The sequence below is a fragment of the Paramormyrops kingsleyae genome, chromosome 7 (assembly GCF_048594095.1).
Source record: "Paramormyrops kingsleyae isolate MSU_618 chromosome 7, PKINGS_0.4, whole genome shotgun sequence".
NCBI lineage: Eukaryota > Metazoa > Chordata > Actinopteri > Osteoglossiformes > Mormyridae > Paramormyrops > Paramormyrops kingsleyae.
The window spans coordinates 957,944-985,768 of record NC_132803.1 but is presented as its reverse complement, the minus strand read 5'-3'; the positions used below and the strand labels follow the sequence as shown (position 1 = coordinate 985,768).

Genomic DNA, 27,825 nt, shown 5'->3' with positions numbered 1-27,825 from the left:
AATATAAAATATTTTGAAGGTAGTCTTTAGCAACAAAACACTGAATTAGAAACTCTTGCAAAATTCCATTGAATACTAATGAAACTCAAAAAAGTCATTCGATAAGTGTGTGTGTATATATATATATATATATATATATATATATATATATATATATATATATATATATATATATATATATATATATATATATATATATATATTTTTTTTTTTTTTACTTTAGAGTTAAAGTGCAGTTTGACAAGCCAAAAAAAGATTGTGAGATGGCAGACCTCGCCATCTCACACGCAATTATTACAAGCTGAAGTCCCTTGGGGATTGTCGGGCTCTGCGCGCTGTCCAATTACAGACACAGTGTCACACAAACACACTGAACCCCATGGTACAGGTACACCAGAATCAAGCAAACCAACCAGGACTAGTGAGCTGCTCATCTTCATTCATAGCTAGAGGACAGGAAAACTGGAACGTGACATGAAACAAGTGCATGACACCATGTCACCTCGCACGTCGAGAACTCAAGCTCGCCGATGTCTTTGTCCTGCTCTGAAAGAGGCCCGTTGATCACCGTGGCAGTTTTGGACACGTCTGGGTGGTAGTGTTTGTGGAGGGTCTGAGTCAGAGAAGATGGGTGCACAGTGAGGACGGGATTAAAGGGCCGTCAGCCTCCCCTGGCGACACACACATACCTGCAGCTCCCACAGGCTGCTGTCAGGGCATGACAGAGGGCGGGGTCATCCTCCTCCATCGGGTAAGGATCATCAAAGGGCTCTAAGCAAAAAGAATCCCAGAGGTGTTCTACCAAACGTATATCAATAGCTTCTCCAGGGAGAATACTGATTATGCTTTTTGATTTTGACAGGTGGGTGGTGCTTCAAGGTCATGGGGTTGATGTGTGGGCAGTACCATAGGGATGTAGCGTCACATGATTCATACGTGTGTAATGGATATTAAAATGTAGGCGGTACTTTTGTTTACATATGTAATGAATATTGAAATATAGGTACTACTTTTGAGATGAAAAAAAATCCAGTCTAAGAATTGGTGGAAATATGCTTTTGTATTTGCTTTGTTCTTTGCGAGAGGTTGAGAGTCAGAGACTAAGAGAGAACAAAGAGCAGTATGTGATGGGGAGGTGCCCGCCGGCCTCGGTGTGGGTGCCAGAGAGTGTCTTTCTGATTTTCCGGGGTGTGTGTCTGGAGTTTGTGCCGTACCTGCAGCACGCCCCGGCATGCCACATCGAGAGGGCGCTGTTTGTGGGTGACAGTGTCAACCTCATGGGTCTCCTGATCGTGTAACCATTAGTGGAGGTTCCTGTTGGTCTGGTAACCATTCACAGAGGTTCCTGTTGGTCCGGTAACCTTTTGCGGAGGTTCCTGTTGGTCCGGTAACCTTTTGCGGAGGTTCCTGTTGGTCCGGTAACCTTTTGTGGAGGTTCCAGTTGGTCCGGTACTTTTGCAAGGTCAACAAAGTGCCTGGGGTCCAGAGAATTCTGCTACCTCATCAGGCTGGCTGTTTTGGTGGAGGACCTATGGATGTTTAGGGTGCTGTTCGACATTATCCCTATGTTGTATAGTTCTTAAAAAGACTACCAGAAAATGATGGTCCCAGAACTTGGGCGGCAGTGTGCTGGACAGGGAGGTATGAATGATTAGAGGTGCGTCTTGAGGATACTGTTGACTCTGATAATGCCTATTAAAAGCTACGGATTTTCTTAACAATGCATTGATGTCTGAATGTTGTCCAACGAGAGTGTGGAAATCCCCCACACCAGCACCATCGTCAGCCACTGAGCGGGGACAGGAGATGACGACAGCCCTGCAGATTGGTGTTCAGCCCGGCCAAGTGTGGAGGGATGCCAGGCTGCATAAAAGTGGCAAAGGTAGTGCTTGTGCCTAAAGTCATTAGGAGGCAAATGGAAAAAGGTTCCTACGGCCTCCCAGTCAAAGACATCACCCCAGCCTGTTCCTGCCTGTTCATCCACTTTCATTTGGTGGTTTGTGACATCTGGACCGATCGGCTCATACCCACTTTGACTCATGGTCTGGTGACCCTGAATGTACAAGCCCATCATGCAAGAATTTCTGACTCATTGGGAGGGTGACGAACGACCTGCTCACAACTGGGAACGCCATTAGTAATGCTATACGTAGGTTCATGCTAAATGTGTTTTTGGAAAAAATCCTCTGTTAATGCATGCTTTTGGGAAAAAAAAGTCTGTGATGGAAAAAAGAGGATAGGTCATTGGTTGATTCTCATAGTATAAATGTTATGGTTGATGGAGTGAACATCAAAGATAAAAGATGCTCTAATAAACTGTTCAGGAAAATGTGTCAGGTACACTCAATACCCCAAGCAAAAAATTGATGGATTAATGAATTTGGTAGTGTCAATTGGAAACTTGTTTGGAATTATAATAGTAGATTTTGTGTCACCAATAAAGTGAGGGAGGTGTCACACCTGGGGAGGGAGATTCTCCATTTAATATATCCATCAAACCAGGTTTTACAGAGATTCAAAGTCGGTGTTGATGAACGATGTTGTTTTTGTAAGTTCAGCGTTGAGTCTATTTGTCATCTTTTTTACAATTGTATGTATGTCTTTTCTTTTTGGTTGGAAGTTGAAAATATGTTTAATGTGTTTTATAGTAAAAAAAATAAATTGGGAAATAAGGATGTGATTTTCTTTAATGAAAAGACTGATATTGAATACAATAGGAAATTTATATTAAACCTTTTTATTTTATATGGGAAATATTTTATTCATAAATGTAAATGGACAAAGAAGGGATCCAGGGCTTTAAAATAGAAATGGGACTTTATTTCCAAATCCTGCATGGATCAAAAAAGCTGTTAAGACTCTGGATGCATATTCAGCCTTGATCTTACCATTATGATTACTTTTTCTGTTCTGTCCATTTACCCCTGTCTGTATCTTGCTGTATTTTGTTTGGAGCATTTGTTAAGTGTGTTCAAATGAGAACATTTGCTTGTTTGTTGTTTGTACCATGTGAGATGGTGACGTGTGGTGACGTTTTGCAGCGCCGGCTGAAGTAAAAAAAAAACACAAAAAATCTAATCTGTTGACTGCATCATCCACAGACCTGTTTGCTGTATAAGCAAACTGCAGGGGGTCCAGTAAGGGTCCAGTGAAGTCCTTCAGATAATCCAACACCAGTCTTTCAAATGATTTCATGACCACAGACGTTAGAGCTATAGGTCTGTAGTCATTAAGTCCAGTAATTTTGGGTTTCTTTGGGACAGGAATGATGGTGGAGCGTTTGAAGCAAGAGGGGACTTCACACAGCTCCAGTGATCTGTTGAAGATCTGAGTGAAGATGGGGACCAGCTGGTCAGCACAGCTTTTCAGACAGGCTGGAGTCACACCATCTGGGCCTGGTGCCTTCCTTCTTTTGTTCTTCTTGAAGACTTGGCACACCTCGTCTTCACTGATCAATACAGCAGGAGTGGGGGAGAGGGGGGTTGCATGAGGTGAGAATGGTGTTCTCTCAAACCTGCAATAGAACTCGTTCAGATAGTCTGCCAGTTGTTGATTCTCCACAGTGCTGGGGGATGGTGACTTGTAACTGGTGATGTCTTTCAAACTTTTCCACACGGAAGCTGTGTCACCAGAGGAGAACTGAGTTCGTAGCTTTTCGGAATAATTCCTCTCTGCCACTCTGATCTCTTTGATAACTATGATGCATTGCGTCAGGACCAGAATACATTGCTTTAAGCCGGTGCTGTAAGCGGCTGCATAAAGTCGAAGGCAGCCATTGTTATAATATTTGGTCGTTCCTTTTGCAACGAGGAGAAATAGTTGCGAATTGGATTATCCTGTAGCAACGTGAACGCCCTGCCTCAGGTGAGACCGCTCTGTTTTATTTCCTGTTTATTTGTTTTTGTGTGTCGAACGGGGGGGATCCGTATGTGGCTCAGCCGCGGGGACACCAGCAAAACGTAGGCTTTGGAAATAGAATTTTATGTTGGGGAGGAACTTGTACGCAGGGCTGCTCCAATTTTAAAACGTTTGTAGTCCTTGGGTTGTTTCGGGAGCCACCGTTTGTTAAGACGTGTAATCTGGTTTCGTTTAGGCATGTTAAGAGAGGGTTTGGTGGTTTTTTATTGGTTGGCATAACATCTGAATTGCATTTATTGTGTAAAATGTTTGCTTGAGGATAACGGATAGGCTGTATTTTGATCTTCTGGACCCGTTGCAAATGGAAAATGTAAGTGCATTTCTTGCTGCTCCGTCGGCAGATACGTGACTATGTTTCTTCATTTCTCCTAGATACGTTATCTTTATTTTATGCACTATATTGATGTTTTCTACTTTTATGTAAATAAATATTCTTTAGATGCGAAGGCTACGGCGTGGTCTCCCTTTCATATTGAGTCTGCTTGAGCCAGGCAGTTTTAACAGCTTATTGCTTCCACGGTACACCAAAGCAGTAGCATGTGGTGTGCTCCGCTAACCGAGTTTAATAAACATAAACATAAGGATATACTGAGATTATACAGATTACTAACTTTTGGGCGTCACAATACACATCTCATTGACATTTTAGGCGTACTACTAATCTGCTTATCAAATTGCGGGCGTAAGTAAACTTCCGTACAGTACAGAAAAACCAGCCGCTGGACAAATGTTTACGCACGTGATCTATAGCCCCGGTTATTACGGCGCATGCACCATATAATCGTGATATCTAGTAATATCGTGCAGCCTTAATTAGTATTTCTTATTTAAAATGCACATAATTATATTATCGGCCGTAGGTATCAGTTTTATTATGTAATTCGTTTTGTTTGGCGTCAGCTACTAAGTTTTGGAGTTATACTTCCTTAACTAGTTTTCCCATTGGATATGTGCATTAAAATACGTAGTTTAAGTGAATGCGAAGTTTTTCGGAAATACATTACTCGCGTTGTAGCAGGACTGACTGTAGTAAGTATCTGACTGATCAGCTGGAAATTCTGTGCTGGCATAACTTGAGTGGGGTGATGTCTAATATTGACAGGCCTGTGGTTTCAGGTTTACAAGGGCAAACCGTGTGAGACATACATTGATGCCAGAAGAGAACCACACTCCAACTGGATGAGGTGAGATGACCTGCAGAGACGCATCAAAAGATCTCATCCTGAGGAGTACGTCAGACAGCTGAGGGCTGGATCTGTCAATCCAGCCCAGCATTTCCCAACTTCTATTGGCCCAAGTGCTGCTCAGCCCAGTACCAACACACTCGGTACCCTGGAAGAAGCAGGTTTAGATGCTCCAACAACACGACAGGAATACCAGACCGAAAAAACTATCAATATGAAAAGAAGTTATAAAATTCACCAACAGACTCACATGGAGGAGAGACCCCACAAGTGCTCCGAGTGTGGAAAGAACTTCAGTCAATTAGGAGACCTAAAGAGACACCAGTGGGTTCACACAGGGGAGAGGCCCTACCAGTGCACTCAGTGTGGGAAGAGCTTCAGTCAGATGGGGGCCATAAAGAGACACCAGCGGATTCACGCACAAGAGAGGCCCTATCAATTCACTCAGTGTGGGAATAGCTTCAGTCAATTAGGATCCTTAAAGAGACACCAATGGATTCACACAGGAGAGAGGCCCTACCAGTGCTCCCAGTGTGGGAAGGGCTTCAGTTGTTTAGGAACCCTAAAGAGACACCAGCGGATTCACACAGGGGAGAGGCCCTACCAGTGCTCCCAGTGTGAGAAGAGCTTCAGTCGTTTAGGAACCCTAAAGGCACACCGGCGGATTCACACAGGGGAGAGACCCAACCAGTGCTCCCAGTGTGGGAAGAGCTTCAATCAGTTAGGAGCCCTAAAGAGACACCAGCGGATTCACACAGGGGAGAGACCCTACCAGTGCTCCCTGTGTGGGAAGAGCTTCAGTCGTTTAGGAACCCTAAAGGCACACCGGAGGATTCACACAGGGGAGAGGCCCTACCAGTGCTCCCAGTGTGTGGAGAGCTTCAGTCAGATGGGGGCCCTAAAGACACACCAGCAGATTCACACAGGAGAGAGGCCCTACCAGTGCTCCCAGTGTGGGAAGGGCTTCAGTTGTTTAGGAACCCTAAAGAGACACCAGCAGATTCACACAGGGAGAAGGCCCTTCCAGTGCTCCCAGTGTGGGAAGAGCTTCACTCAGTTAGGAAACCTAAAGATACACGAGCAGATTCACACAGGGAGAAGGCCCTTCCAGTGCTCCCAGTGTTGGAAGAGCTTCAATCAGTTAGTAAACCTAAAGACACACCAGCGGATTCACACAGGAGAGAGGCCCTATCAGTGCTCCCAGTGTGAGAAGAGCTTCAGTCATTCAGGAGCCCTAAAGAGACACCAGCGGATTCACACAGGAGAGAGGCCCTATTAGTGCTCCCAGTGTGAGAAGAGCTTCACTGAATTAGGATCCCTAAAGATACACCAGCGGATTCACACAGGGGAGAGGCCCTACCAGTGCTCCCAGTGTGGGAAGAGCTTCAGTTGTTTAGGAACCCGAAAGAGACACCAGCAGACTCACTGAGTTCAGTCCTTTGTTACAGTCAATCAAATAAGTATGTTCTTGAATTCTTTGCGAAGTATTTTTTGCCTTTAAGTCGTAGGCGTGGATTTTAGAGTTTTGTTTATGTCACATAGATTCAGAGAGACAATGTTTTATAGTATAGAATATTTTGAAGGTAGTCTTTAGCTACAAAACACTAAATTAGAAACTTACAAGATTCCACTGAATACTAATGAAACTCAAAAATGTCGTTCAGTAAGCTTTTTCTGTTATCTGTTAGAAGTGATACCAGTTTATGTTGGGGTCAACAGATCCAGTCTGGGAAACCTTTACAACCAGCGGCAGCTTTCATAAGTGATTTTAACTATGCTGGACTTTTACAAGACTGAAGTGGTAAATAATGCTTCAACTGCCTACTGTGTTAGAATTACAGCTACATGACAGCTCATGTAATGAGCACCTAAAAAGTTGAATTAGGCAGTTCAGTTTGCAAAATAAACATGTTTAACACCATTAACAATAAATGCTTACTGCACGTTTCATTTTGTGAACAGCCAGGAAATGGCCAAGAAACTCTCGCAAAATTCCATTGAATACTAATGAAACTCAAAAAAGTCATTCGATAAGCTTTTGAATTGGAATATCGATTGGAAGTGATACCAGTTTATGTTTGGGTTAGAGCTGGGCGATATGACCTTTTTCACAATAAATCAGATTTTCAATTTTAATCAATTTTCCCCTCCCCCTACTCAAAATCAGATGACAAATAAATGGTTCAAAACAAGTTTTAACTATATATATATATATATATGTATTTTTACTTTAGAGTTAAAGTGCAGTTTGACAAGCCAAAAAAAGATGGTGAGATGGCAGACCTCGCCATCTCACACGCAATTATTACAAGCTGAAGTCCCTTGGGGATTGTCGGGCTCTGCGCGCTGTCCAATTACAGACACAGTGTCACACAAACACACTGAACCCCATGGTACAGGTACACCAGAATCAAGCAAACCAACCAGGACTAGTGAGCTGCTCATCTTCATTCATAGCTAGAGGACAGGAAAACTGGAACGTGACATGAAACAAGTGCATGACACCATGTCACCTCGCACGTCGAGAACTCAAGCTCGCCGATGTCTTTGTCCTGCTCTGAAAGAGGCCTGTTGATCACCGTGGCAGTTTTGGACACGTCTGGGTGGTAGTGTTTGTGGAGGGTCTGAGTCAGAGAAGATGGGTGCACAGTGAGGACGGGATTAAAGGGCCGTCAGCCTCCCCTGGCGACACACACATACCTGCAGCTCCCACAGGCTGCTGTCAGGGCATGACAGAGGGCGGGGTCATCCTCCTCCATCGGGTAAGGATCATCAAAGGGCTCTAAGCAAAAAGAATCCCAGAGGTGTTCTACCAAACGTATATCAATAGCTTCTCCAGGGAGAATACTGATTATGCTTTTTGATTTTGACAGGTGAGTGGTGCTTCAAGGTCATTGGGTTGATGTGTGGGCAGTACCATAGGGATGTAGCGTCACATGATTCATACGTGTGTAATGGATATTAAAATGTAGGCGGTACTTTTGTTTACATATGTAATGAATATTGAAATATAGGTACTACTTTTGAGATGAAAAAAAATCCAGTCTAAGAATTGGTGGAAATATGCTTTTGTATTTGCTTTGTTCTTTGTGAGAGGTTGAGAGTCAGAGACTAAGAGAGAACAAAGAGCAGTATATGATGGGGAGGTGCCCGCCGGCCTCGGTGTGGGTGCCAGAGAGTGTCTTTCTGATTTTCCGGGGTGTGTGTCTGGAGTTTGTGCCGTACCTGCAGCACGCCCCGGCATGCCACATCGAGAGGGCGCTGTTTGTGGGTGACAGTGTCAACCTCATGGGTCTCCTGATCGTGTAACCATTAGTGGAGGTTCCTGTTGGTCTGGTAACCATTCACAGAGGTTCCTGTTGGTCCGGTAACCTTTTGCGGAGGTTCCTGTTGGTCCGGTAACCTTTTGCGGAGGTTCCTGTTGGTCCGGTAACCTTTTGCGGAGGTTCCTGTTGGTCCGGTAACCTTTTGTGGAGGTTCCAGTTGGTCCGGTACTTTTGCAAGGTCAACAAAGTGCCTGGGGTCCAGAGAATTCTGCTACCTCATCAGGCTGGCTGTTTTGGTGGAGGACCTATGGATGTTTAGGGTGCTGTTCGACATTATCCCTATGTTGTATAGTTCTTAAAAAGACTACCAGAAAATGACGGTCCCAGAACTTGGGCGGCAGTGTGCTGGACAGGGAGGTATGAATGATTAGAGGTGCGTCTTGAGGATACTGTTGACTCTGATAATGCCTATTAAAAGCTACGGATTTTCTTAACAATGCATTGATGTCTGAATGTTGTCCAACGAGAGTGTGGAAATCCCCCACACCAGCACCATCGTCAGCCACTGAGCGGGGACAGGAGATGACGACAGCCCTGCAGATTGGTGTTCAGCCCGGCCAAGTGTGGAGGGATGCCAGGCTGCATAAAAGTGGCAAAGGTAGTGCTTGTGCCTAAAGTCATTAGGAGGCAAATGGAAAAAGGTTCCTACGGCCTCCCAGTCAAAGACATCACCCCAGCCTGTTCCTGCCTGTTCATCCACTTTCATTTGGTGGTTTGTGACATCTGGACCGATCGGCTCATACCCACTTTGACTCATGGTCTGGTGACCCTGAACGTACAAGCCCATCATGCAAGAATTTCTGACTCATTGGGAGGGTGACGAACGACCTGCTCACAACTGGGAACGCCATTAGTAATGCTATACGTAGGTTTATGCTAAATGTGTTTTTGGAAAAAAATCCTCTGTTAATGCATGCTTTTGGGAAAAAAAAGTCTGTGATGGAAAAAAGAGGATAGGTCATTGGTTGACTCTCATAGTATAAATGTTATGGTTGATGGAGTGAACATCAAAGATAAAAGATGCTCTAATAAACTGTTCAGGAAAATGTGTCAGGTACACTCAATACCCCAAGCAAAAAATAGATGGATTAATGAATTTGGTAGTGTCAATTGGAAACTTGTTTGGAATTATAATAGTAGATTTTGTGTCACCAATAAAGTGAGGGAGGTGTCACACCTGGGGAGGGAGATTCTCCATTTAATATATCCATCAAACCAGGTTTTACAGAGATTCAAAGTCAGTGTTGATGAACGATGTTGTTTTTGTAAGTTCAGCGTTGAGTCTATTTGTCATCTTTTTTACAATTGTATGTATGTCTTTTCTTTTTGGTTGGAAGTTGAAAATATGTTTAATGTGTTTTATAGTAAAAAAAATAAATTGGGAAATAAGGATGTGATTTTCTTTTTTGAAAAGACTGATATTGAATACAATAGGAAATTTATATTAAACCTTTTTATTTTACATGGGAAATATTTTATTCATAAATGTAAATGGACAAAGAAGGGATCCAGGACTTTAAAATAGAAATGGGACTTTATTTCCAAATCCTGCATGGATCAAAAAAGCTGTTAAGACTCTGGATGCATATTCAGCCTTGATCTTACCATTATGATTACTTTTTCTCCTTTTTCTATTCTGTCCATTTACCCCTGTCTGTATCTTGCTGTATTTTGTTTGGAGCATTTGTTAAGTGTGTTCAAATGAGAACATTTGCTTGTTTGTTGTTTGTACCATGTGAGATGGTGACGCGTGGTGACGTTTTGCAGCGCCGGCTGAGGTAAAAAAAAAAAACACAAAAAATCTAACCTAAACTAAAATCTAAAAATCGAATCTGTTGACTGCATCATCCACAGACCTATTTGCTGTATAAGCAAACTGCAGGGGGTCCAGTGAAGTCCTTCAGATAATCCAACACCAGTCTTTCAAATGATTTCATGACCACAGACGTTAGAGCTATAGGTCTGTAGTCATTAAGTCCAGTAATTTTGGGTTTCTTTGGGACAGGAATAATGGTGGAGCGTTTGAAGCAAGAGGGGACTTCACACAGCTCCAGTGATCTGTTGAAGATCTGAGTGAAGATGGGGGCCAGCTGGTCAGCACAGGTTTTCAGACAGGCTGGAGTCACACCATCTGGGCCTGGTGCCTTCCTTCTTTTGTTCTTCTTGAAGACCTGGCGCACCTCGTCTTCACTGATCAATACAGCGGGAGTGGGGGAGAGGGGGGTTGCAGGAGGTGAGAATGGTGTTCTCTCAAACCTGCAATAGAACTCGTTCAGATCGTCTGCCAGTTGTTGATTCTCCACAGTGCTGGGGGATGGTAACTTGTAACTGGTGATGTCTTTCAAACTTTTCCACACAGAAGCTGTGTCACCAGAGGAGAACTGAGTTCGTAGCTTTTCGGAATAATTCCTCTCTGCCACTCTGATCTCCATGATAACCATGATGCATTGCGTCAGGACCAGAATACATTGCTTTAAGCCAGTGCTGTAAGCGGCTGCATAAAGTCGAAGGCAGCCGTTGTTATTATATTTGGTCGTTCCTTTTGCAACGAAGAGAAATAGTGGCGAACTGGATTATCCTGTAGCAACGTGAACGCCCTGCCTCAGGTGAGACCGCTCTGTTTTATTTCCTGTTTATTTGTTTTTTTGTGTCGAACGGGGGGGATCCGTATGTGGCTCAGCCGCGGGGACACCAGCAAAACGTAGGCTTTGGAAATAGCATTTTATGTTGGGGGGAACTTGGACGCAGGGCTGCTCCAATTTTAAAACGTTTGTAGTCCTTGGGTTGTTTCGGGAGCCACCGTTTGTTGAGACGTGTAATCTGGTTTCGTTTAGGCATGTTAAGAGAGGGTTTGGTGGTTTTTTATTGTTTGGCATAACATCTGAATTGCATTTATTGTGTAAAATGTTTGCTTGAGGATAACGGATAGGCAGCATTTCTTGCTGCTCCGTCGGCAGATACGTGACTATGTTTCTTAATTTCTCCTAGATACGTTATCTTTATTTTATGCACTATATTGATGTTTTCTACTTTTATGTAAATAAATATTCTTTAGATGCGAAGGCTACGGCGTGGTCTCCCTTTCATATTGGGTCTGCTTGAGCCAGGCAGTTTTAACAGCTTATTGCTTCCACGATACACCAAAGCAGTAGCATGTGGTGTGCTCCGCTAACCGAGTTTAATAAACATAAGGATATACTGAGATTATACAGATTACTAGCTTTGGGCGTCACAATACACATCTCATTGACATTTTAGGCGTACTACTAATCTGCTTATCAAATTGCGGGCGTAAGTAAACTTCCGTACAGTACAGAAAAGCCAGCCGCTGGACAAATGTTTACGCACGTGATCTATAGCCCCGGTGATTACGGCGCATGCACCGTATAATCGTGATATCTAGTAATATCGTGCAGCCTTAATTAGTATTTCTTATTTAAAATGCACATAATTACATTATCGGCCGTAGGTATCAGTTTTATTATGTAATTCGTTTTGTTTGGCGTCAGCTACTAAGTTTTGGAGTTATACTTCCTTAACTAGTTTTCCCATTGGATATGTGCATTATAGTACGCAGTTTAAGTGAATGCGAAGTTTTTCGGAAATACATTACTCGCGTTGTAGCAGGACTGACTGTAGTAAGTATCTGACTGATCAGCTGGAAATTCTGTGCTGGCATAACTTGAGTGGGGTGATGTCTAATATTGACAGGCCTGTGGTTTCAGGTTTACAAGAGCAAACCGTGTGAGACATACATTGATGCCAGAAGAGAACCACACCAACTGGATGAGGTGAGATGACCTGCAGAGACGCATCAAAAGATCTCATCCTGAGGAGTACGTCAGACAGCTGAGGGCTGGATCTGTCAACACAGCCCAGCATTTCCCAACTTCTATTGGCCCCAGTGCTGCTCAGCCCAGTACCAAAACACTCGGTACCCTGGAAGAAGCAGGTTTAGATGCTCCAACAACACGACAGGAATTCCAAACCGAAAAAACTATCAATATGAAAAGCAGTTGTAAAATTCACCAACAGACTCACATGGAGGAGAGTCCCCACAAGTGCTCCGAGTGTGGAAAGAGCTTCAGTTCTTTAGGAACCCTAAAGATACACCGGCGGATTCACACAGGGGAGAGGCCCTACCAGTGCTCCCAGTGTGGGAAGAGCTTCAATCAGTTAGGAACCCTAAAGAGACACCAGCGGATTCACACAGGGGAGAGACCCTACCAGTGCTCCCTGTGTGGGAAGAGCTTCACTCGTTTAGGAACCCTAAAGGCACACCGGCGGATTCACACCGGGGAGAGGCCCTACCAGTGCTCCCAGTGTGTGGAGAGCTTCAGTCAGATGGGTGCCCTAAAGACACACCAGCGGATTCACACAGGAGAGAAGCCCTACCAGTGCTCCCAGTGTGGGAAGAGCTTCAGTTGTTTAGGAACCCTAAAGAGACACCAGCAGATTCACACAGGGAGAAGGCCCTTCCAGTGCTCCCAGTGTGAGAAGAGCTTCAATCGATTAGGAAACCTAAAGATACACCAGCAGATTCACACAGGGAGAAGGCCCTTCCAGTGCTCCCAGTGTTGGAAGAGCTTCAATCAGTTAGGACACCTAAAGACACACCAGCGGATTCACACAGGAGAGAGGCCCTATCAGTGCTCCCAGTGTGGGAAGAGCTTCAGTTGTTTAGGAACCCTAAAGAGACACCAGCAGACTCACTGAGTTCAGTCCTTTATCACAGTAGATCAAATAAGTGTATGTTCTTGAATTCTGTGCAAAGTATTTTTTGCTTTTAAGTTGTAGGCGTGGATTTTCGAGTTTTGTCTGTCACGTACATTCAGAGAGACCATGTTTTATAGTATAGAATATTTTGAAGGTAGTCTTTAGCTACAAAACACTGAATTAGAAACTCTCGCAAAATTCCATTGAATGCTAATGAAAGTCAAAAAAGTCATTCAATAAGCTTTTTAATTGGAATATCGATTGGAAGTGATACCAGTTTATGTTTGGGTTAGAGCTGGGCGATATGGCCTTTTTCACAATAAATCAGATTTTCAATTTTAATCGATTTTCCCCTCCCCTACTCAAAATCAGATGACAAATAAATGGTTCAGAACAAGTTTTAACAATATATATATATTTTTATTTTTTTTACTTTACAGTTAAAGTGCAGTTTGACAAGCCAAAGAAAGATTGTGAGATGGCAGACCTCACCATCTCACACGCAATTATTACAAGCTGAAGTCCCTTGGGGATTGTCGGGCTCTGCGCGCTGTCCAATTACAGACACAGTGTCACACACACACACACACACACACACACACTGAACCCCATGGTACAGGTTCACCAGAATCAATCAAGCAAACCAACCAGGACAGCCTTGTCTAGTACCCCTCTGGAGAAGAAACCATGGTGAAGTTTGGTCGTTTGTCCCGACTGAAGCATTAGGAGAGCTATATAGAATTTTAATCCAGTTAATAAAAGATGATCCAAACCCAAAATTTATATAAGTCACAGATTGATCCACCACAGGCTGATATTGATTAATTCTTTAACAATATAAATCTTCCAAAATTACAGGAAGATCAGGTAATGGCACTGGAGGCACCCATTTCAGTGGCAGAACTCCATGATGCCCTTCAGCATATGGCCAACAATAAGGCTCCGGGACCAGATGGTTTTCCAGCAGAATTCTATAAAGAATTTTGGATACGTTAGAGCCCACTTTCCATAGAATGGTGTGTCATATTAGGGAAAGCGGCAAATTACCTTTAACTATGAACTCGGCCAATATTAGTTTACTCCTAAAACCAGGTAAGGACCCCACGCTCCCATCTAGTTATCGTCCCATATCACTAATAAACACAGATCTTAAATTAATATGTAAAGCTTTAGCAAAAAAACTGGAGAAAGTCACCCCTTTTATAATACACCCTGATCAAACAGGCTTCATCAAAGGTAGACAGTCGGCAGCCAACACACGCAGGTTAATTAACTTAATGGATTACTCTACCATCAACAAACTAGAAACTACAATTATTTCTTTAGATGCAGAAAAGGCTTTCGACAGGGTAAATTGGAAATTTCTTATAACAGCACTAAATAAATTTGGGTTTGGATCATCTCTTATTAACTGGATTAAAATTCTATATAGCTCTCCTAATGCATCAGTCAGGACAAACGACCAAACTTCACCAAGCTTTCTTCTCCAGAGGGGTACTAGACAAGGCTGCCCACTCTCCCCCTCTCTCTTCGCTATTTTTATTGAACCTCTAGCAGCCATGATAAGACAAAATAGAGATATTACAGGTATTCAAATTAAAAATGAGCTTCATAAGTTAAGTCTTTATGCAGATGATGTATTAATTTTCCTTCCAAGCTCTCAATCCTCCCTATCTCACACAATTTCAGTCATAGAAAGATTTTCATCAATCTCTGAGTATTCCATTAACTGGTCAAAATCCACAGTCCTGCCTATAAACTGCGATTTTCAAAATGCACCAACTACTACATTACAATCAGGAAATATCAAATATTTAGGTATAAATATTTCCCCCAGGCTGTCAGACCTGCAAAAATTAAACTTTGCTCCACTTATTAAAACAATAGAAGACGATTTTATACGGTGGAAAACCCAGCCCATGTCACTTATGGTGAGGGTGGCCTCTATTAAAATGATGGTTCTACCCAAAATTAACTATTTGTTCTCAATGATCCCCTATAAACCCTCTTCTGCCTGGTTCAATTCATTAAATTCACACATTTTATGGCAGGATAAACCACCAAGAATTAGTATAAAAACCAAATCTTTTGCCAAATTTTTACTACTACTTTCTTGCCAATAGATTACAATATGTTTTGAAATGGATTAATCCAAGCCCGCTAGACAGACTATGGCTAAATGTAGAACAGGAGTTCTGTGATAATTTAGATATCTCCGATTTGCCATTTATCAGCTCTAATATCAAACACCATAAATGTTTCCTAAGTATTAATATTAGAACATCTCTGACAGCCTGGTGGGACTTTCTTAAATTAAACAAATCCTCGCTAACCCCATGCCAACGAACGCCCATCTGGAACAATCCAGACATCCTACTGAACAAGAAAGTGTTCAATTTCACTGTATGGAGGGATAAAGGCGTACGGTATCTAGAGCATATTATCCAAAATGGACAATTTATTCCATTTGAAGAACTTGCCTCAGAGTACAATATTCAGAGAAGCAAGTTTCTAGAGTATCAGCAACTTAAATCTATAATAAGGGGTAAATACAGACATGATGAATTAAATCTACAATTACCTAAAAAGGTAACCCAACTACTGAGAATCCATGCGCCTAAAACAATGTCAAAAATATATAGATCAGTGTCAGATTTAAACGACTCAATATCTCTTCCAACCTCAAAATGGGAAATTGATTTATCGATTAATATAGACCAGAGCATCTGGACACAAATATGTTTAAATACTTTTAGAATGACCAAAAAACCCAATCTGCAACTCATACAATATAAGACTCTCCATAGAACACACTACACAGGACAAAGGATGTTCAAGATGGGCCTCATAGAATCCGACACCTGCCCTTACTGCACAAATAATACACCAGACAACTATATGCACGCTATGTGGGAATGCACAGCTGTTCACCTATTTTGGCAGAGGGTATGCAAAGACTTATCTACGTATTTAGGGTATAATAGATTATGCTTGCTAGGCGATGTAAGTAATATGGATCTGGAGGGTAGTACAACACAAATGGTTCTCACCGCCTTGTGCATCGCCAAGAAAACTATTCTTGTGAATTGGAAATCAAAAAACAATCTGAGTATTAATCGGTACAAAGGTCTCTTGTTGGACCACATTAGTATGGAGCGAATGTCTGCTTCCTCCAAGAATCAATTGGCCAATTTCAACTCTGTCTGGTCCCCAATAATTGACTCCATCACTTAGTAGGTGTGTGGCGTCATGGCTTTGTTGTTCCTTGTGTCCCTTGAGTGTTGGGGGGGCTCTGGGGGGCGTGGGTGCCGGTGGCTCCGTCGGGCTGGGGGCCTGCGGTTCTTGGGCTGGGGGTTGTGGGTCGCCCCTGGGTTGGTGGGGTGGGGGGGCTGGGGGCGTCTACCCGGTGGGCGCGGGGGGGGGCCTGGCGGGGGGGGCCTGGCGGGGGGCGCCGGCCCTGGCCGGGTGGCTAGGGCCTCGTGGGTGCGGGGCTCGGGGCTCCGGGGGGCCCGCTAGTGGGGTGGGGGCCTCGTCCGTGCCGGGGGGGCCAGTCTCCCCGTGGGTGCCCCTTCCCATGTGGGACTGATTAGGGTGTCGCTCTGGGAGCCTCTGGGCATGCTGGCCTCTGGGGGGAGGGCACCGGGGCAGGGTATAGAGGGTACAGGTCCCAGGTCAGTCTGTCTGGTGAGTGTAGGTGTTTGTGTGAGAGCGGCTCGTCACGAGGCCTTCGCAGATGAGGCTCCAGATACCCTCCTCGGGTTGGGGTGGGGGTGCTGCGGCGGGGGGGTAGCGCCCCCGTGGGCGTTGGCGCCGCGCATCCGGGCGCGTCGTGCTGGATGCCCGCTGCCCTGCTGCATTACCACCTATTCCCCCACAGCCCCCTACAGCCCACATCCACCTACACCACACTCCATATAGGTACTGGGGGGTGATCAGCTAGTCACCCCCCATCTCTTTTAATTCCACTTTAGACACCACACCCACAACACCACACTGCATCACACATAGGGAAGGGGGGGGTGACTAGCCACTCACCCCCCTCTGTATTATTTTAATTGCACTTTAGACATACATTCATGTCACACCACTTTTTCCACATAGGGCATTGGAGGGTGGGGGGAGCTGTGCAGGTCCTGGGTCGGCTGCTTTGGCAGCCCACAGCTGGACAGTGCGACTCCCTTCCCCTCTATTTTAACTGCACTTTAGACATTGAGGGCCTGTGGGGGCTGGGGGGGGAGGCCCGCAGCTCTGGCTGGGGTATCCATCCCCCACTTGAGTCCCCCCACATTTTAACTGCACCCTAGCTCCACACACACACCCATTCCCACTGACCAAGGGGGGTGGTGGGCGGACCGGGGGAGTTGGGGGATGGGGGGGCGGCGGGTGTTGGCTGGCGGGCCCGGGTGTGGGGCGGCAGCGTCTGCGGGGGGCTGCCGGCCTTCGGCGGGGTGCTGCTAGCCTGCGACCTGGGGGGTAGGGGAACATCTTCTGGAGCCGACCACTGGACAATTCCAGGGCATCTGCTGTTGGGCCTCGAGATGAGTGTGTGCGTGTATCTGGTGAGTGTGTGCGTGTGGGCGTGCGTCTCTGTGTGTGTATCCGGTGAGTGTGGGCGTGCGTGTCTGTGTGTGTATCCGGTGAGTGTGGGCTTGCGTGTCTGTGTGTGTATCTGGTGAGTGTGTGCGTGTGTGCGTGCGTCTCTGTGTGTGTATCCGGTGAGTGTGGGCGTGCGTGTCTGTGTGTGTATCCGGTGAGTGTGGGCGTGCGTGTCTGTGTGTGTATCTGGTGAGGGTGTGCGTGTTGGGCGTGCGTCTCTGTGTGTGTATCCGGTGAGTATGCATGCTCTGTTTGTCTGCATGTATGGCCTGGGACGGGGGAGCACGTCGGGGTTGGGGTGGTGCGACTCTTTGGTGAATGTGGGTATCTGGGTATGAATGGCTCGTCGGCGATGCCGGCGCAGATGAGGCCCCAGACACCTCCTTGGGTTGGGGCGGGGGGGCGCTGCGGCGGGGGGCGGTGGTGCCCCCTGGGTGTTGGCGCCGTGCGTCCGGGCGTGCCTTGCCTGGCGCCCGCTGCCTTGCGGCACTGTGGACTATCGCCCCGCGCCCCCCCTGCCGGCCCGCATCCACCTACACCACACATAGGTAATGGGGGGTGATCAGCTATTCACCCCCCATCTCTCCTAATTACACGTTAGACGCCACACCTAGACATCACACCGCACCACACAGAGGGAAGGGGGGGCGATTAGCCACTCATCCCCCCCTCATTATCTTAACTGCATTTTAGACAATACATCCACGTCACACCACTCCTCCACATAGGGCTTTGGAGGGCGAGGGGAGCTGTGCAGGTCCTGGGTCGGCTGCTTCTGCAGCCCACAGCTGGACTGCACAGCTCCCTTCCCCTCTATTTTAACTCCACTTTAGACACTTAGGGCTTGGGGGGGCCGGTGGGTGTCTTTTCCCCATATGCTCCCCCATATCTCAATGACACCTTAGCTCACACACATGTACACCATCAATGATCAAGGTGGGTGGGGGGCGGTTGGGGGGCGGGCGGGTTGAGGGGTCCTGGGTGTGGCGGGGGCGGCGGGCGCCGGCGGGTGGGCTCGGGGGTGGGGCGGCCGCATCTGTGGGGCGCTGCCGGTCTCCGGCGGGGTGCCCGCTCGCCTGCGATCTGGGGGGGTGGGGAACATCCTCTGGGCCGTCCACTGGGCAAGTCCAGGGCATCTGCTGCCGAACTTCAAAGACGAGCAGGTGTGACTGGGAGTGTGTGTCTGAGTGTGTGTATGAGTGCATGCATGGATCTGTGTGTCTGCATGTTGTCCTGGTACGGGGAGCACGTGGATGATGGGGCGGTGTGGGGGCGGCAGTGAGGGGACTTGGGGGAGGGAGGATGCGGGGGCTGGGGAGGGAGGGTTGGGATCTGGGCTTGGGGGAGGGGGGGTCAGGGGCGGGTGTGCTTGGTGGCTCTCGGGGCGTCCCCCTGGTCCCCCAGGTGGGGGTCTTGGGGGGGGCGGGTCTCCCCGGGGCTGGCGGGGCCCCCGCGGGGTGTGCGGGTGGTCCGGGGTCCGGGCTCTGTCGATGCCTGCGTGGCCGGCCTCCCGGGGGGGGGCCGGCGCGCTGCCGCCTGTGGCCGTGGGGTTCCTGGCTCGTGCTCGCCGGTGGGGGGCGCCCGGTGCCTCCTTCCCTGCCTTCCTTGGGTGGGCGCGCAGCCATCCGGTGGTGGGGGCCTGGGTACCTGGCCGCTGTGGGGCAGCTGGGTCCGTGACCCGTCGGGGCTCTCCCGGCCGTCTGGGGGCCCCAGGGCGGTGTTGTTGTGGCCTCGCACACTCACTGGGAATCATTCCATGTTAACCTGCACACTCATACATACAATCACAACACACAAACATACACACATACACGTATGCGTACACACACACACATGCACGTACATATGCACACGCACACACATACACACACTTTCATATCAACACATACACTTAGAATGCACACACACACAGACATGCGCTCACACACACACACACACACACACAAGAGTGTCTTTCCCTATTTTATCCCTCTTTCCCCTTGTCTGGGTGTGTGTGTGTGTGAGAGTGTGTGTGAAAGTTGGTGTGTGGCTTCCACTCCCTCCTCTCAGATGCAGATACGGGTACGACGATATTTAGACAGTGTTCCTGGTGGTCTGCTTATGCATATATATTTATTTTCTTTCGTTGGTATTAACGTATTTAATTCCAGAAGCAGATACTGGCACAAGCACATTCCCATGTCATAATGGTACCACTGGTTTCTTTGTGTGTATACTGTTTGTGTGTGTCCCTGGATCTTATCTTTCAGAAACAGCAGCTGGTGTGATGATACGGTGTAAAGCAGCAAGATGCAGAAGCTGTCCTCTTATTACTCTTTCCTTTTTGTTCTACTGTTTGTTATGTATTATTTCTCTTCCCTGTCTCTCTCTCTCTCTGACCCCCCTCCTTATTTTATTTTTATTTTTATTATGTATTTATTTATTTTTCTACTTCCTCTGTCTCTCACCCCTTTCTCTCCTTTCTCACTTTCTCTCTCTATCTCTTTCCCACTAACCCCCCCTGTCAGCTCCGGCTTTGTGGCGCATTGACATAAAAATGATTAATAAAGAGTATACCTCAAGTAACAAGAGGAGCTTAAATCCGAAGCTCCACTTGTTAAAATAAAAGTGTTGGCAAAATAAGGCACCCAGACTAACATCCTGCTTGCTAAACTGCCGACATGACAAGGGGAAAAAAAACAAAAAAAACAACCAGGACTAGTGAGCTGCTCATCCTCATTCATAGCTAGAGGACAGGAAAACTGGAACGTGAGGTGAAACAAGTGCATGACACCATGTCACCTCGCACGTCGAGAACTCAAGCTCGTCGATGTCTTTGTCCTGCTCTGAAAGAGGCCTGTTGATCACCGTGGCAGTTTTGGACACATCTGGGTGGTAGTGTTTGTGGAGGGTCTGAGTCAGAGAAGATGGGTGCACAGTGAGGACGGGATTAAAGGGCTGTCAGCCTCCCCTGGCGACACGCACATACCTGCAGCTCCCACAGGCTGCCGTCGAGGGCATGACAGAGGGCGGGGTCATCCTCCTCCATCGGGTAAGGATCATCAAAGGGCTCTAAGCAAAAAGAATCCCAGAGGTGTTCTACCAAACGTATATCAATAGCTTCTCCAGGGAGATTACTGATTATGCTTTTCTCAAACTAATTGATTTTGACAGGTGGGTGGTGCTTCAAGGTCATGGGGTTGATGTGTGGGCAGTACCATAGGGATGTAGCGTCACATGATTCATACGTGTGTAATGGATATTAAAATGTAGGCGGTACTTTTGTTTACATATGTAATGAATATTGAAATATAGGTACTACTTTTGAGATGAAAGAAAATCCAGTCTAAGAATTGGTGGAAATATGCTTTTGTATTTGCTTTGTTCTTTGCGAGAGGTTGAGAGTCAGAGACTAAGAGAGAAAAAAGAGCAGTGTGTGATGGGGAGGTGCCCACCGGCCTCGGTGTGGGTGCCAGAGAGTGTCTTTCTGACTTTCTGGGGTGTGTGTCTGGAGTTTGTGCCATACCTGCAGCACGCCCCGGCATGCCACATCGAGAGGGCGCTGTTTGTGGGTGACAGTGTCGACCTCATGGGTCTCCTGATCGTGTAACCATTAGTGGAGGTTCCTGTTGGTCTGGTAACCATTCGCAGAGGTTCCTGTTGTTCCGGTAACCTTTTGCGGAGGTTCCTGTTGGTCCGGTAACGTTTTGTGGAGGTTCCTGTTGGTCCGGTAACCTTTTGCGGAGGTTCCTGTTGATCCGGTACTTTTGCAAGGTCAACGAAGTGCCTGGGGTCCAGAGAATTCTGCTGGCTGTATCAGGCTGGCTGTATTGGTGGAGGACCTATGGATGTTTAGGGTGCTGTTCGACATTATCCCTATGTTGTATAGTTCTTAAAAAGACTACCAGAAAATGACGTTCCCAGAACTTGGGCGGCAGTGTGCTGGACAGGGAGGTATGAATGAGTAGAGGTGCGTCTTGAGGATACTGTTGACTCTGATAATGCCTATTAAAAGCTACGGATTTTCTTAACAATGCATTGATGTCTGAATGTTGTCCAACGAGAGTGTGGAAATCCCCCACACCAGCACCATCGTCAGCCACTGAGCGGGGACAGGAGATGACGACAGCCCTGCAGATTGGGGTTCAGCCCGGCCAAGTGTGGAGGGATGCCGGGCTGCATAAAAGTGGCAAAGGTAGTGCTTGTGCCTAAAGTCATTAGGAGGCAAATGGAAAAAGGTTCCTACGGCCTCCCAGTCAAAGACATCACCCCAGCCTGTTCCTGCCTGTTCATCCACTTTCATTTGGTGGTTTGTGACATCTGGACCGATCGGCTCATACCCACTTTGACTCATGGTCTGGTGACCCTGAACGTACAAGCCCATCATGCAAGAATTTCTGACTCATTGGGAGGGTGACGAACGACCTGCTCACAACTGGGAACGCCATTAGTAATGCTATACGTAGGTTCATGCTAAATGTGTTTTTGGAAAAAAATCCTCTGTTAATGCATGCTTTTGGGAAAAAAAAGTCTGTGATGGAAAAAAGAGGATAGGTCATTGGTTGACTCTCATAGTATAAATGTTATGGTTGATGGAGTGAACATCAAAGATAAAAGATGCTCTAATAAACTGCTCAGGAAAATGTGTCAGGTACACTCAATACCCCAAGCAAAAAATAGATGGATTAATGAATTTGGTAGTGTCAATTGGAAACTTGTTTGGAATTATAATAGTAGATTTTGTGTCACCAATAAAGTGAGGGAGGTGTCACACCTGGGGAGGGAGATTCTCCATTTAATATATCCATCAAACCAGGTTTTACAGAGATTCAAAGTCAGTGTTGATGAACGATGTTGTTTTTGTAAGTTCAGCGTTGAGTCTATTTGCCATCTTTTTTACAATTGTATGTATGTCTTTTCTTTTTGGTTGGAAGTTGAAAATATGTTTAATGTGTTTTATAGTAAAAAAAATAAATTGGGAAATAAGGATGTGATTTTCTTTTTTGAAAAGACTGATATTGAATACAATAGGAAATTTATATTAAACCTTTTTATTTTACATGGGAAATATTTTATTCATAAATGTAAATGGACAAAGAAGGGATCCAGGACTTTAAAATAGAAATGGGACTTTATTTCCAAATCCTGCATGGATCAAAAAAGCTGTTAAGACTCTGGATGCATATTCAGCCTTGATCTTACCATTATGATTACTTTTTCTCCTTTTTCTATTCTGTCCATTTACCCCTGTCTGTATCTTGCTGTATTTTGTTTGGAGCATTTGTTAAGTGTGTTCAAATGAGAACATTTGCTTGTTTGTTGTTTGTACCATGTGAGATGGTGACGCGTGGTGACGTTTTGCAGCGCCGGCTGAGGTAAAAAAAAAAAAAAACACAAAAAATCTAACCTAAACTAAAATCTAAAAATCGAATCTGTTGACTGCATCATCCACAGACCTATTTGCTGTATAAGCAAACTGCAGGGGGTCCAGTGAAGTCCTTCAGATAATCCAACACCAGTCTTTCAAATGATTTCATGACCACAGACGTTAGAGCTACAGGTCTGTAGTCATTAAGTCCAGTAATTTTGTGTTTCTTTGGGACAGGAATGATGGTGGAGCGTTTGAAGCAAGAGGGGACTTCACACAGCTCCAGTGATCTGTTGAAGATCTGAGTGAAGATGGGGGCCAGCTGGTCAGCACAGGTTTTCAGACAGGCTGGAGTCACACCATCTGGGCCTGGTGCCTTCCTTCTTTTGTTCTTCTTGAAGACCTGGCGCACCTCGTCTTCACTGATCAATACAGCGGGAGTGGGGGAGAGGGGGGTTGCAGGAGGTGAGAATGGTGTTCTCTCAAACCTGCAATAGAACTCGTTCAGATAGTCTGCCAGTTGTTGATTCTCCACAGTGCTGGGGGATGGTGACTTGTAACTGGTGATGTCTTTCAAACTTTTCCACACAGAAGCTGTGTCACCAGAGGAGAACTGAGTTCGTAGCTTTTCGGAATAATTCCTCTTTGCCACTCTGATCTCCATGATAACCATGATGCATTGCGTCAGGACCAGAATACATTGCTTTAAGCCAGTGCTGTAAGCGGCTGCATAAAGTCGAAGGCAGCCATTGTTATAATATTTAGTCGTTCCTTTTGCAACGAAGAGAAATAGTGGCGAATTGGATTATCCTGGAGCAACGTGAACGCCCTGCCTCAGGTGAGACCGCTCTGTTTTGTTTCCTGTTTATTTGTTTTTGTGTGTCGAACGGGGGGGATCCGTATGTGGCTCAGCCGCGGGGACACCAGCAAAACGTAGGCTTTGGAAATAGCATTTTATGTTGGGGGGAAACTTGGACGCAGGGCTGCTCCAATTTTAAAACGTTTGTAGTCCTTGGGTTGTTTCGGGAGCCACCGTTTGTTGAGACGTGTAATCTGGTTTCGTTTAGGCATGTTAAGAGAGGGTTTGGTGGTTTTTTATTGTTTGGCATAACATCTGAATTGCATTTATTGTGTAAAATGTTTGCTTGAGGATAACGGATAGGCAGCATTTCTTGCTGCTCCGTCGGCAGATACGTGACTATGTTTCTTAATTTCTCCTAGATATGTTATCTTTATTTTATGCACCATATTGATATTTTCTACTTTTATGTAAATAAATATTCTTTAGATGCGAAGGCTACGGCGTGGTCTCCCTTTCATATTGGGTCTGCTTGAGCCAGGCAGTTTTAACAGCTTATTGCTTCCACGATACACCAAAGCAGTAGCATGTGGTGTGCTCCGCTAACCGAGTTTAATAAACATAAGGATATACTGAGATTATACAGATTACTAACTTTTGGGTGTCACAGTAAACATCTCATTGATATTTTAGGCGTACTACTAATCTGCTTATCAAATTGCGGGCGTAAGTAAACTTCCGTACAGTACAGAAAAGCCAGCCGCTGGACAAATGTTTACGCACGTGATCTATAGCCCCGGTGATTACGGCGCATGCACCGTATAATCGTGATATCTAGTAATATCGTGCAGCCTTAATTAGTATTTCTTATTTAAAATGCACATAATTACATTATCGGCCGTAGGTATCAGTTTTATTATGTAATTCGTTTTGTTTGGCGTCAGCTACTAAGTTTTGGAGTTATACTTCCTTAACTAGTTTTCCCATTGGATATGTGCATTATAGTACGCAGTTTAAGTGAATGCGAAGTTTTTCGGAAATACATTACTCGCGTTGTAGCAGGACTGACTGTAGTAAGTATCTGACTGATCAGCTGGAAATTCTGTGCTGGCATAACTTGAGTGGGGTGATGTCTAATATTGACAGGCCTGTGGTTTCAGGTTTACAAGAGCAAACCGTGTGAGACATACATTGATGCCAGAAGAGAACCACACCAACTGGATGAGGTGAGATGACCTGCAGAGACGCATCAAAAGATCTCATCCTGAGGAGTACGTCAGACAGCTGAGGGCTGGATCTGTCAACACAGCCCAGCATTTCCCAACTTCTATTGGCCCCAGTGCTGCTCAGCCCAGTACCAACACACTCGGTACCCTGGAAGAAGCAGGTTTAGATGCTCCAACAACACGACAGGAATTCCAGACCGAAAAAACTATCAATATGAAAAGCAGTTGTAAAATTCACCAACAGACTCACATGGAGGAGAGACCCCACAAGTGCTCCGAGTGTGGAAAGAACTTCAGTCAATTAGGAGACCTAGAGAGACACCAGTGGGTTCACACGGGAGAGGCCCTACCAGTGCACTCAGTGTGGGAAGAGCTTCAGTCAGATGGGGGCCATAAAGAGACACCAGCGGATTCACGCACAAGAGAGGCCCTACCAATTCACTCAGTGTGGGAATAGCTTCAGTCAATTAGGATCCTTAAAGAGACACCAACGGATTCACACAGGAGAGAGGCCCTACCAGTGTTCCCAGTGTGGGAAGAGCTTCAGTTGTTTTGGAACCCTAAAGAGACACCAGCGGATTCACACAGGGGAGAGGCCCTACCAGTGCTCCCAGTGTGAGAAGAGCTTCAGTCGTTTAGGAACCCTAAAGGCACACCGGCGGATTCACACAGGGGAGAGGCCCTACCAGTGCTCCCAGTGTGGGAAGAGCTTCAATCAGTTAGGAGCCCTAAAGAGACACCAGCGGATTCACACAGGGGAGAGACCCTACCAGTGCTCCCTGTGTGGGAAGAGCTTCAGTCGTTTAGGAACCCTAAAGGCACACCGGCGGATTCACACAGGGGAGAGGCCCTACCAGTGCTCCCAGTGTGTGGAGAGCTTCAGTCAGATGGGGGCCCTAAAGACACACCAGCGGATTCACACAGGAGAGAGGCCCTACCAGTGCTCCCAGTGTGGGAAGGGCTTCAGTTGTTTAGGAACCCTAAAGAGACACCAGCAGATTCACACAGGGAGAAGGCCCTTCCAGTGCTCCCAGTGTGGGAAGAGCTTCACTCAGTTAGGAAACCTAAAGATACACGAGCAGATTCACACAGGGAGAAGGCCCTTCCAGTGCTCCCAGTGTGAGAAGAGCTTCAGTCATTCAGGAGCCCTAAAGAGACACCAGCGGATTCACACAGGAGAGAGGCCCTATTAGTGCTCCCAGTGTGAGAAGAGCTTCAGTCGTTTAGGAACCCTAAAGGCACACCGGCAGATTCACACAGGGGAGAGGCCCTACCAGTGCTCCCAGTGTGGGAAGAGCTTCACTGAATTAGGATCCCTAAAGATACACCAGCGGATTCACACAGGGGAGAGGCCCTACCAGTGCTCCCAGTGTGGGAAGAGCTTCAGTTGTTTAGGAACCCTAAAGAGACACCAGCAGACTCACTGAGTTCAGTCCTTTATCACAGTAGATCATATAAGTGTGTGTTCTTGATTCCGTACAAAGTATTTTTTTGCTTTTAAGTTGTAGGCATGGATTTTAGAGTTTTGTTTGTCTCTCTGAATGTACGTGACAATGTTTTATAGTATAGAATATTTTGAAGGTAGTCTTTAGCTACAAAACACTGAATTAGACACTTGCAAAATTACATTGAATACAAATGTAACTCAAAAATGTCATTCAGTAAGCTTTTTCTATCATCTGTTAGAAGTGATACCAGTTTATGTTGGGGTCAACAGATCCAGTCTGGGAAACCTTTACAACCAGCGGCAGCTTTCATAAGTGATTTTAACTATGCTGGACTTTTACAAGACTGAAGTGGTAAATAATGCTTCAACTGCCTACTGTGTTAGAATTACAGCTACATGACAGCTCATGTAATGAGCACCTAAAAAGTTGAATTAGGCAGTTCAGTTTGCAAAATAAACATGTTTAACACCATTAACAATAAATGCTTACTGCACGTTTCATTTTGTGAACAGCCAGGAATTGGCCAAGGCTCCACTAGGATCCACTGGGATTTGCACTGTGTACTTGCACTGTCTGTATAGGTTGTGTTTGGTACTACAGGCCTGCTTTGTATTTTAAAGATCAGGTTTCATCCATCTAACTCTGAAAAGCACATTTGTTTATGTACATTAAATTATTGAAGAATTATGAAGAATTATGTTTGAATATAGCAATATTAAGCTAATAAGCCCTGTTTTTCCATAATATTTAACTATAATGGTTCAAAAACCCAAACCAAAATACAGCCTCATATCCTATATGCTGATTGCATAGGAAAACCATTATGTGATCGTATGAGTTTTCATTTGTGGGCAGTGTGTGGCTCAGTGGGCTAAGCCTGTGCGCTTGTAATCACAAGGTTCAAACCCAGCCTCAGTGTGTCTGCTGTACATTATTACAAGCTGAAGTCCCTGGGAATTTGTTGGGCTCTTGCTATTTTAGTGTAGCACCAGCGGGGCGCATATCCCAGCGTGCACTTGTGTTGTTGCTGTTATGGTTAATGGTTATATTTCCTTATTGTTGCGCGTGTGTTTACCTGTGTCTTGTGTGTACCTGGTCTGATCCTCGTGTGTAATTGGCTTACGTAAATCTCCCACCGTGTATCGTCTTACAGTTCGGCGTCTTACAACCCCGTGTTTCCTATGTGTAATTGATTTTTCGTGCTCTTTGGGTGCCTGATGAAGTCCTTGTTAAGACTACTAATAAAGAGCGTGTTTCCCCAGCAA

The 27,825-nt window shown here is 45.7% G+C and overlaps 2 pseudogenes; both read left to right on the top strand.

Annotated features, from left to right (window-relative positions):
• Positions 1–7,034, top strand: part of LOC111833217 (uncharacterized) — a 10,019-nt pseudogene extending 2,985 nt beyond the window's left edge.
• On the top strand, positions 228–27,825 carry LOC140592054 (uncharacterized; annotated as a pseudogene).